Source organism: Urocitellus parryii, chromosome 3 (genome assembly GCF_045843805.1).
Source record: "Urocitellus parryii isolate mUroPar1 chromosome 3, mUroPar1.hap1, whole genome shotgun sequence".
Lineage (NCBI taxonomy): Eukaryota > Metazoa > Chordata > Mammalia > Rodentia > Sciuridae > Urocitellus > Urocitellus parryii.
This window is the reverse complement of record NC_135533.1, coordinates 176,992,220-177,003,802: the sequence shown is the minus strand read 5'-3', so window position 1 is coordinate 177,003,802 and position 11,583 is coordinate 176,992,220. Positions and strand designations below refer to the sequence as shown.

At 38.3% G+C, this 11,583-nt stretch overlaps 1 protein-coding gene across 4 annotated transcripts in view; it reads left to right on the top strand.

Moving 5' to 3' along the window:
* Positions 1–3,641: 3,641 nt before the first annotated feature.
* Positions 3,642–11,583, top strand: part of Tbc1d5 (TBC1 domain family member 5) — a 501,737-nt gene continuing 493,795 nt past the window's right edge. For all 4 annotated transcript variants that reach the window (XM_077796237.1, XM_077796238.1, XM_077796235.1 and 1 more), the window contains exon 1: positions 3,642–3,803. The gene's annotated coding sequence lies outside the window, so the exon portion shown is untranslated. The remainder of the gene's footprint in view (positions 3,804–11,583) is intronic.

The window sequence follows — 11,583 nt, the reverse complement described above, 5'->3', positions numbered from 1 at the left end:
ATCAATTTCTGGTTTTAGTGTAATTTTTGGTAGACTTTCTAAATAATATCATTTTATTTTCCATGACTAGTATTTGTTAAAATGACTTTAAAGCCAAAAACCTAATGATTAATGTTGGAATGATTGAGTATTATTAATAGTCATTCTTCAATTACAGGATTGGTAAATAGTTACTTTATATTAGGTGAGATTGTTTTGAAATTATATATTAGAAGAAAGGTATATACATGCTCTGGGTATCTAGCAGAAGGAACATAGCAAACATATATTGTTTTTCCTGCCAAACACCTCTTCTCCATTTGCCAGATAACTGTGACTCTTATTTAGGAAACTGACTTTCTTCTATTCCTTAAGATTGGTGGTAAAGGGTGGGTAAACCTTACAAGTGCTTGCTGTGCTAAAAGTTAGCTTCTGAGGATTACTACCTTAAATAGTTTTCTCTGAATAAAACCAGACTCTGTATTTATTGCCTTGGAGGACCCCATTCCAGGACCACCAGTAACGTGGTATCTTCTTGTATCTTGTCAGCAAAGGGGTGATACGGTTCCCTCCTGCTGTTACTAATCTCTAAAAACCCCCATTGCTTCTTTGGGTCCATCACCTGTGTAACTCATTCCCTGTATTAAATTCCCTGTATAATAAACAAATGGTTTCTCTTGGTTAGACCTTGCTGATAATGTGGTCTACTCTCTTGGGTTTTACAGTTCCAACAACATACAAAGATTGACTAGCTGCCTTTTAATCCCATTTCTCAACTTTTTCAGAAAGAGAAGTTGATTGGCCTGGTTTGTTTCAAGTCCTTCATGGAAGATTAGGAGTGGGGAGAAAAAAGAGGTAATTAAGGATGATGGTTAATAGTTTTTATGACAAACTGGAAAAAAAGTTTCCAAAAGCATCTTCTACAAGAACACAGAATAGGGAATACCCTAAAAATGTAGTAATTTTATTATCATAATCACAATCTTTATTATAATCTTAATCAAATTTATAGTTAAAATAAGTTTTAAACAATCTTATTTTCTTAATGGTGAAAGGCTTTAGTTTGTTCTCTCTACCTGGGATTAGCTGCATTTTAATGGATGACTCTGGGAGATCTGAGTGGGCTAAATCCATGGGTGCCATAATGGATAGCAAAGGAGATGATCCTTGATCCCAGTCCCACACATAACCCATTCTTACCACAACCCTCTCGGTTCACACTGGCAATGCCATACTGCAGGATGTACATCTGATTATTATGTTAGTCCAGGCAACTGTGGTAATTCCAGGATCTGAAAATGGCTAAATTGTCTGAGCAAATCCAGTGGCATAGGGGAGAAAAGAGCTGGGAGAAGGGATATGGATGGTGGCCTAGCCTGGGTGAGGCAGGCTGTGTTCACTTAGGTAGAGTTCTAGAGGAAAGCCAGTCTTGTCAAGGGCTGTCCCCTCAGCTTTCACCTTTCCTAGAGAACATTTCATTTTTTTGTGTTTCACTTTGTGCCATACCCCAAGACAAAGAATACACTTAGATGTTGAAGCCGAGAATCAATGAGCACACAAATAGCTGTAAAAACAAGTGCAACAATTTTCATTTTTCTAAGAATGCTGATGTTGCTTCAAATTTAATTCTTCTACCTTAAGTACCTGAACTGTATTATAAGTAGCATAACTTGAGATGAATTTTATACAATATTTATATTTTATAGGATTACTAATTATCAGCTGTATTGTTTTGGTGTCTTTTTCCAAGATTAAATTGCTGGCCACCCTCTGCCTCATGGGGTGCTCTGTATCAACTGGGATCTAATAGACCCTTCAGTTTGTTTCTTGGGGAATAAGAAGTAGGAAGCCAGAGAGAAGATAGGTGTCTAGAGCTATTGTTGTGGTCAAAGGGTCACTGTAGTTGCACTCTATGAGGTCTAACTGGGCTTCCCAGTCTGAGAAGCACCAGGATAGAGGTAATGGGGGATGACTGGGCTGGTTCCCCACATCTCACTTTTTGCCTAATAAACTGATAAGGTAACCTGGGTGGGTGCTTGAGTGACTGACTTTTCCTTGTGACCTAGAACCGGCTCAATCCTTAGTAGTTCAGGAAAGAGGTGATGAGGATCTGGGGTGAGAAAAGTTTTGGAGGTCAGAGAAGAAAGTCCACTAGGTACACTATAGAACATTGGTTGTTTACCTTCATGATCATATGGTTGACAGAACTACAGCTGGCTGTTGCTGTCCAGTACCAAGATAATCATATCACTTATCATTAGTCTGGTGAAGACTGAAATTCAAACTAGTTTCTACAGAATGCAAGTAGATTTTGCACCATCAAAAATAAATAAATAAATAAATAAATTGGGGCTGTCTGTGCCTGTTTTTTCCTAAGCATACATCCCAACATTTCCTAGGGTTTTGTTGCTAGTCTCTTTTCTTGAACATCATCAGGTTAGTATCCACCAGTCTAATGATAACAATGACTAGTCTAGCCAGAACACCCAATTAGGAAGTTTAGACATTTTATTTATTAGCTCTGATTAAATCCAGCCAGAGGCTCTAACTTAACCTGCTTGGTTTTTGTAATGGAAAGAAAGGTGACAGAAAAAGAGGAAATCCCTATGTGAAGTGGAGCCTTTGTGTATGAAGGAAGGTCTCCCACACAGGCATCTTCCTCTCAAGGCAGCTAACTTTTGGAAATCTGAACTTTCTCTGCCTTAGTTTCCTTTTTCGGGAACTAACAGAATCAATTTCCTTTGGAGCTCTTTGTAAAGATAGCCTAATAAAAGATCATAAATCTTTTTTACTAGGTGAAGCATTTACCACTCTAATTAGCATTACCACTCAAAGGCTTTTCATATTGGGGAAATAAACACCAGGGTCCCACGTGCTCCAGCTGAAGGGAATCTTAAATCATGATTAACCAGAGGTCGAGGGCAACAAGGCAAGGGGTTAGACATTGATTGTTTTCAGGTGACCTGTCATCATTCCTTCAGGGAGATACTACTGGGCTGAAGATTCATTCAGTTCTAGGTTGTGAGGAAAAGATAAAACCTGAGTTTAGCACTGTGGGCTTGTAAAAAATAACTTTTATGACATTTATACTTCTATGGGTTTTATAACAAAGTAGGTTTCCACAGAGTGCTAGTGAGTCCGGCAGCTTTGGATAAATTTCAGAATGACAGACGACCTGGGTCACAGGACTACTCAGCTACAGAAAAACGTCAAATGGGAAGGTCCTTAACATGGGACAAGAAGATGTAAATTTTTCGGCAGGAGCGCCAAGTCTTAGGGGTCCCACGGGCTGACTTCTTTCCTCCTCAGTCCCAACCTATGAAGGTTCTGGTGGGTGCAAACTTGGAAAGAAGACACAGTTGCGGACTCAACCTCCAGCAGCTGGAAGGCGGGAGCGGAAGCGCCGCGCGCATGCGCCCTAGCAGCCGGCCACGGGAGGAGGGCCGGCCCCAGGCTCACTCCCCACCTACTCCGGCCTCTTGGGCCCCTGACACCTGGCCCCGAGAGCGAGCGCGTCCGGTGCTCGCGCAGGCGCCTGCGCACGAGCGTTCCGGGCGCGCGGGCCGCGGGGTTATTAGAGGTGGAGCGCGGGGAGGGCGCGCTACAGGAGACGGCCGCCGTTACGGCGCGAGCGTGGTCACGTGGCCGCTGGTCACCGCCGCCACCCCCTCCCGCCCTGTTCTCTTTCAGGTCGGGCCGGGCCCGGCAGGTTCCGCGAGCTCCCGGCAGACTAAGGGAGAGAGAGAGAGAAAGAGACAGAGAGAAAGAGGAGGGGAGGAGGAGGATTCAGGGAATAGGAGCTGGGGAACCCATCTGCGCCACAGGTAAAACAAAATAATGATGATGATGATAATCGTAAAAAAGCCCAAGCCCTCCGCCTTCTCCAGTGCAGCCCCTCACATGCAGTCGCTCCCGCCCCGGCTTCTCAGGACTGGTCCTGCCTCCCCTCGCGCCGCCGCCGTCTTGGGAAGGCCCCAGGCGGCTGCCGCCCGCCCCGCGTCTGTGCGCCTCCCGCAGGCAGCTGGGGGGCGGGCGGGGGCTCTCACGGCTCCGGGGCGGGCGGGGTGCTGCCTCCAGCCAGCCTGCCTTTCCTCCCGCGGGAGGTCGGGGGCTAGTCTGGAAGGCCAGCCTGCTAGAGGGCAGAGCTTGGTGGCTGCAGTAGGGCTTCCCTTCCTACTTGGTCATTTTCCTTGTTCATTTCAGCCCTGGGCGGCACGCTTCCTTCGCAGGCCGGAAGCGAAGTGGGCCCGGAGTCCTTCAGCCTTCTAAAATGCAGCTTTTAGAACAGAGAAACCTTGCCTTAACTTTTCCTTGGTTTGTTGTAATACGACCTCAGCTTATTCACCTGTAAGAACGTGCAAGTTTGAGGCCTATCCATTGGGACATGTGGAAAAACTTTGCGGAGGGTGAAAGTTGATTTTTTTTTTTTTTTCCCCTTCTGGCAACAGACTTCCCAAACAAGATTCTTTTCTTACACGTGACCTAAGGTTACGGTTAGTACTAGTTACTAAATAGTTGTAGTTCTGGGAATATGAACTGTTCCAAGTTTGCATCTCTCAGATGTTATCTTCCTTGTAGAATGACTTTCTGGACAGAGTTGTATTTATCAACTCTGAATTGTAGTAAATCCCGAAATTTTAACTTACGAGTGCTGTGAAATTTCTATCACTTTGTAGTAGTCTTCCTACATCAAAATGTAGTCCCCCCCCACCCCTCCAAACTGTACATTATTAGTGTTGGGCTATTGCACAAAATAAAAGCAGGAGTCATTAAACGTAGCGTTGCTGAAAAATCAGTGAACACCTTTGACAGTGTCAAATTTATAACCAATTCAGATTGGTTATTTGTTTTTGGACTTTTCAGATGTATTGGTGATTTTTTTCATACCAAATTTTTGAATTCACATGTAGTCGAACACTTAATTATCACAATGATCTGCAGCAGTGTCAGAACAGTACTCAAACCTGAATGTTCATAGGAATCACTTGGAGCTCTTGTTAAAAATGCAGATTCTAATTTAGTAGATCGTTGATGCAGCTTAATATTCTACATTTCAAAGGTAATGCTGGGGGAGACAACTATTCTTGAATACTAGGAATGTCTAAGAAATATAGTGATGTGGTATTTAAGTAAATAATCCACCCTGGGTGTAGACATGGCTTGGAAGAAGGGTCAGATGACAGGGTGAACTAAGAAAACTTGCTTAAGAAAATCCCTTTTGCAGAGTAAGCCAGGTCCGGATCCCAGGGGAGGAATTGAAGGAGTGCTAATGCCTATTCTGTGTGCTCAGGTGTTTGCTTCTTCTCTATAGAAGCTTGGTGTGCTGTCTGAAAACTTGGTCAGATATGAATAACTAAGTTTGGTCAGTGTATAGGCAAGGAATCATGTGTCTGATTTATTGCTGATATGAAAATTTCTTTTATTGGTAGAAGTAATTTCTGCTTTCTCTCAAATGCAGTAGTGTACTCAATTGGGGTAGTGTATTTCTGAGCTTTGGAAGCATATAATGTAAACAGTCATTGAGGGTATTGTAACTGGATTCAGATTTTTTTTCTAATTTTAATAATATAAAATAAAAAGTATAAGGTCACACAGATCCTTATATATTTTATGTATATAAAAATGGTTCATTTTTTTAATGGTGCTGGGATTGAACCCAGGGCCTTACACTTGCTAAGTACTTTGTAAGAACGTTATGAAAGTATAATAGCCACTACTTTTAGTCCCATAATATTTATCATCTTCATTCTAGTCATTACTTTGCCTTTGTTGCTTCACATTTTTAATATATGTAACGTACTTTTAAAGCACTTACTAAGTGCCAACCACTGCTCTAAGCACTTTGCATATTTTAACTCATTTAACACAACAACCTTTAAGGAAATGGAAACAGGGTAAAGTAGCATACCTAGGTTTACATTGCTAATATACAGCTGGGCTCTGTTTGACTTCAGAATCTTTGTTTCTAACAATCTTCTCTATGATGCCTTATTATTTAGTAAAGTAATGATATTGTTTTAAATTATTTTTCTAGTATTGTTGAGAATTATGAGCTTCACTTTCATTTTTTATTTTGTTATAAAATTTTTTTAGTTGTCAAGGGACCTTTATTTAGATGAGGTGCTGAGAATCAAACCCAGTGCCTGATACATGCTAGGCAAGCACTCTACCACTGAGCTCCTTCACTTTCATTTTAAAAGTAAAAGTTATCATTGTTTTATTTCCTGTTTTATCCCACCAAAAATGAAAATCATCAGTGCTTACAATCTTTTCTGAATAAGAAACTGAAATTTGTAAAGTTGTATTCTGCTTTTTCTTTGCTAATCAGTGTCAATTGGTTTTTACCTCATTGCTAAATGTAAAATATGTACTTCCTTTTGACTTTGCAAGTTTTTAATCCTTTATGCTCCTCCACACAGGCACACATACATGCAATTTATTCTATATTATTTATCCTAATATTTAGGTTTTAGTGGTTGACTGAGTTTCTTTGTATTAACATTTAGATACAGGGATTGACTTGGTCACTGGCTTTTTGGCCAGTAAGAACAATAAAAAGTAAGCAATGGTTAATACACACACACACACACACACACACACACACACACACACACACGGGAGGGGAAAAGGGGCTTAACCACTGAGCCAAATCCATGTTTTATTTTTTTGAGACCCCATCTTGCTAAGTTGCTTAGGCCCTCCCTAAGTTGCTGAGACTGGCTTTTAACTTGCAGTCCTCCTGCCTCAATCTCCTGAGTCGCTGGGATTACAGGTGTGTGCCACCATGCCCGGCTATTATTATATTTTAATACTGAAAAAGTAAGGACAACCTCAGAATGAAATATTATCTTTTAAGTCGAATAATTTGTACTTCATAAAAATGTTAACATACTATCCTTTCTTCAACTTCCTTGTTTTTACACCTGAGTTAAGGCATTTTGTTCAGCTTGGATAGATCACTAGGATAGCAGTGCCTACTGTGTGTGTATTGAACTTGAGAAATGTTAAGTTTTTTGATGGGTGTGGGATGGGAGGCAATGGGAGAGTAGGAAGAGAGGAACTGTGGGCTGCTTTTAGTAGCACCATTTTCTCTATTAATGGGGCAATTGTGAATTTGGGAAGGAAGTTAGTATAAACAAATCTCAGGTGTAAAATGCTTTCTCAAAAACACATTAAATGTTTAGGAAAATGTTTATCTTTCTACAGATGTCATACAAACATTTAAAAACAATGCCTGTGCAATGGTTTAGTAACATTAAACATTATACAAATTGAATAATAAAAAGAGGCTGAGAAGTAAGGTGGCAGCTTGGGAGGCCAAGGTAGGAGGAGCACCAAATTCAAAGCCAGTCCATCAGCAACTTAGCAGGATTAAAAAAAAAAAAAAAAAAAAAAAAAATTAAAAGGACTGTAATGTATATCAGTGGTTGAATGCTCCTGAATCCCACAAAGAAAACAAACTAATTGTTGGTCACAGTTGTCCAAATTCTTTCTTTGAAAATTAGAGTAGCTTTGTCCTTGCTGCACTGTCACTTGCTGGCTTTTTCATTTCTTACCCTGATGCTGTGCATGGCCATACCTGGTCTGCAGTACTTCCTGGACTTCACAGCTGAATGGCCACATCATTACTTGTAAACTCAAGGGAGCATTTGTTGCCTGTCTAAATAATGGAAGACTTCTAATTTATACTTTTAGTTATTAATTATGTAAATATTTTCACAATTTCTCTTGTTGTGTCTGTATTAATGCCATGCTATCCAGTTACTTAGCCTCACAGTGCCTCAATTTCTCATCTTTAAAATGGTCTTAATGATAGTAACTACCTCCCAGGATTGTTTGGAGAATTAAATGAATGAGTGTGTATGTATAATATTGTGTGCATGTATGAAATGCTTAATGCTATCATGTAAGTGCTAAATATTGTGGATCTTTAGTGTCATTGAGTATATCTACATAAGGCTATTTTTGAATAGAAAGTTTTGAATGGAAGTTGTACATTTTTAAAAAAAAATTTTACTTTTTAGTTGTAGTTGGACATAATACCTTTATTTATTTATTTTTTATGTGGTGCAGAGGATCGAATCAGGGTCTTGCACGTGTTAGGCCAGCGCTCTATCGCTGAGCTACAACCCCAGCCCCGGAAGGTGTACATTTATCTGAGATAAACCTGTATGGACCAGCCAAGAAAAAAGCTTATAATTTTTGGGTGAAAATACAAAATTGGTATATTTTTATTCTTTTGGGAATTTAAATATAAATATGGTTTGACAGGTCAGATCTTTAAAAAAAAAAAAAAGTTGTAGAAAAAGATGTTTTTGTCAGGCACAGTGGTACATGCCTGTAATCCTAGTGACTCAGGAGGCTGAGATGGGAGGATTGCAAATTCAAAGCCAGCCTCGGCAATTGAGACCCTGGCTCAAAATAGCTGGGGATATGGCTCAGTGGTTAAGTACTCCTGGGTTCAACCCTCAAATATCCCCCATCTCCTCAGAAAAAATGTCTTTGATATTAAAGAATTGAAGTATTCAAGTATAATGTGAAGCCTAGAACAGGATCACTTTTTTTTCCTATAACTTTTACCTATCTTACCCAGTTCTTCTGCTCCTTGAAATGATTCCTCTTTCTCTTCATCCTCCAGACCTGATCTGTAGGCCGTTATATGAAACCATGGTGGCATATGTGTCTCAGATGTAAAAAGATTTTTGGAATTCAGAAAGTTGGGATGGCTCGTATACTATCTGTCATGAAAACTGGTACATAGGAACAATCATCCCATAATTGTACACATGAATTTTCCTAAGAAATTCTATATATTTACATTAACTAGAATAACAAAGAATACAAAAAGCCTTACATTAGTTCAGACCAGTTTTTGGTTTTCAGAGTTTTTTTCAGTCTTTGGAAATAAGGGATCAGGTCTTTGTGTGTGTATGTGTGTGTGTGTGTGTGTGTGTGTGTATGCGTATGCGTGAGCGCGCTCATGCGTGTACACACAGATACACACACGTTTGTGTTTTAAAATTTTATGTATAAAACATAAAACATATGCCTCTATCCTCAACTAGCTCTTGGAGCATAGGGCTTGGTAAATAGTAGATGCTCATTAAATGTTCATTAGTTTGGGTGAAAAACATCTAATGACATCATTCAGCTATTGTTCAATGCTACAGTTTCTGTGGTTGACTCCGTGAGAATATTTAGTGGTTGCAGATTTATCATTTTTAACTCATCCAGAAAATTAACTCACTTTTACCCAGAAAAGGTAATTACTGGGTTACTTTTATGAAACAAAATCCTCCTAAAAGATTTGAAATAGGCATAATAGATAATTACAAGTTTCCGTGAATTTTTAAGAATCCTTGCTTTTAACTACATTGCTGGTATTGAAGCTTACTTTGGAAGAATGATTTAATTTGAATTTGGTTGAATTTAATTTCTATATGATAACTTATAGTGGGCTAGCCATTGTACTTTCTGTTAAGAAAAATTCTATCATGGGTGTACATATTAGGTCAAATAATCAGAGTGTGATAGTTAAAACTTTTTTCTTATTATAAAAAGTAATGTGGAAATTTTATGAAAATAAATTATAAAAATCTAGTCGTGTACTATATAATGATTCTGTTTATGACATGCCACACCACATGTACATTACAGTTCCATAACATAATGGACTGAAAAAATTGTATTGCTTAATGAATGGGGGCCATTGTAACATTATAGAGCAACATATAATGTGTTTATGATGATGCTACAGGCTTATCGAACTGCCAGTCTTATAGAAGTATAACATATAATTATGTGCAGTATAAAGTACTTGATGATAGCTGTTTGAGGTTTATGTATTATTATTGTAGAGTGTACATGTATTTACCAAAAACAAAACCAAAATTGGGGCATTATAAAGCTATATGCTTTGTTACTCCAGCAGCAGCTTCATACATCAATTTAACCCCTCTTTTTAGTATCAAGAAGCACATGGAGTGATTGACCTACCTGTATATCTAGGCTTGTGTAAGTAAGTACATTCTGATAGTCTCACAATAATTGTCCAATAACATATTTCTCAGAGTATTACTCTGCCTGAGCATGACTAGTAGATTGAGAGTGCCCCAGGAACAAGCATTCCTAGAGGCAGAAAGTGGAAACACCCTTATGGATAGGCTTGGAACTGACTGATCATTATTTCTGCTGTATTCTATTGGTTAAGAAGACAGACTTGGCCCCGATTCAAGGAGAGAATTAAGATCATCTCTTGATGGAGAAAATGACAAAGAACTTACATATATACACACATACACGTGTGTGTGTGTGTGTGTGTGTATATATATATATATTTTAAACTTTATTTTATTTATTTTTGTGTGGTACTGAGAATTGAACCCAGGGCCTTGCACATGCAAGGTGAGCGCTCTACTGTTGAGCCATAATCCTAGCCCCTGCAGCTATATGTAATCACACAGACCTAAAAAACAAAAACTACAAAAAGTTCTTGGATAAATTAATTCCTGTCTATAATTTTATCTGCCCAAGAATCATAACAATATATTAATAAAAAATCAAAGCAGGGCTGAGATTGCGGCTCAGTGGTAGAGTGCTTGCCTAGCATGTGTGAGGCACTGGATTTGATCCCCAGCACCATATAAAAATAAACAAAATACAGATATTAAAAAATGAAACTATGTTAAAAAAACCCAAAGCAATATAAGCAAAAATTTAAAAAAAGAACTCTCATCCTAGAACTGTATATTCTATTTTTTTGGCTATTATTCATATGGTTTTTTAATTTTTAAATTTTAATTGTGCTTTTTTTTTTTTTTAAAGAATTTAACCTTTATTTGTTTTTATGTGGTGCTGAGGATCAAACCCAGGGTCTCATGTGTGCTAGGCAAGTGCTCTACCACTGAGCTACAACCCCAACCCTGTGCTTCTAATTTGTAATCAGTGTTCTTTTAATTTTGTCTTTCATAAATTCTCATGCATTGATATTGCTACTTCAAATATATTTCTAGAATTGGGATTATTGTATTACAGGTTATGGATAATTTAGATTTTGATACTTACAGTCAAACTGCCTTATAGAAAGGTAATTTATACTATAGCTTTTAGTACAGGAGAGGACTCATTTGCCCATAACCTTGCTACCAGTTGGTATTAAATCATTATTTTTGGTCATTGTGGCAGCAAAGACTGATAAAATTCTTTTATTCTTATTTCTTTAATACCTAAACTTAAGTTTTGGGGATGTTCACTTTTTTTCCCTACTGATTTTCAAGAGTTCTTCATATATTGGAAATTTTAAAAAAGTCTTTGCTTATTATATATTATAAATATTTCTAACTTTATTTTAAAGTTTCTCTTATACTTTTTAAAATCCTTATGAATAGCTGTCACACTTTATTATGGTTTTTGGTGTTGGGATAATGTTGGAAAGATTTCTCTATCCCAAGATTATAAAACTTAACACTTGATCGATACCACTGCAATTGGGAAAATTTTTAGTTTCATGTTTTTACATGTAAATCTTTGACCCATCTGGAAATATTTGTGTGTGTGTGTGTGTGTGTGTGTGTGTGTGTGTGTACACACACAGGATGTAGAGAT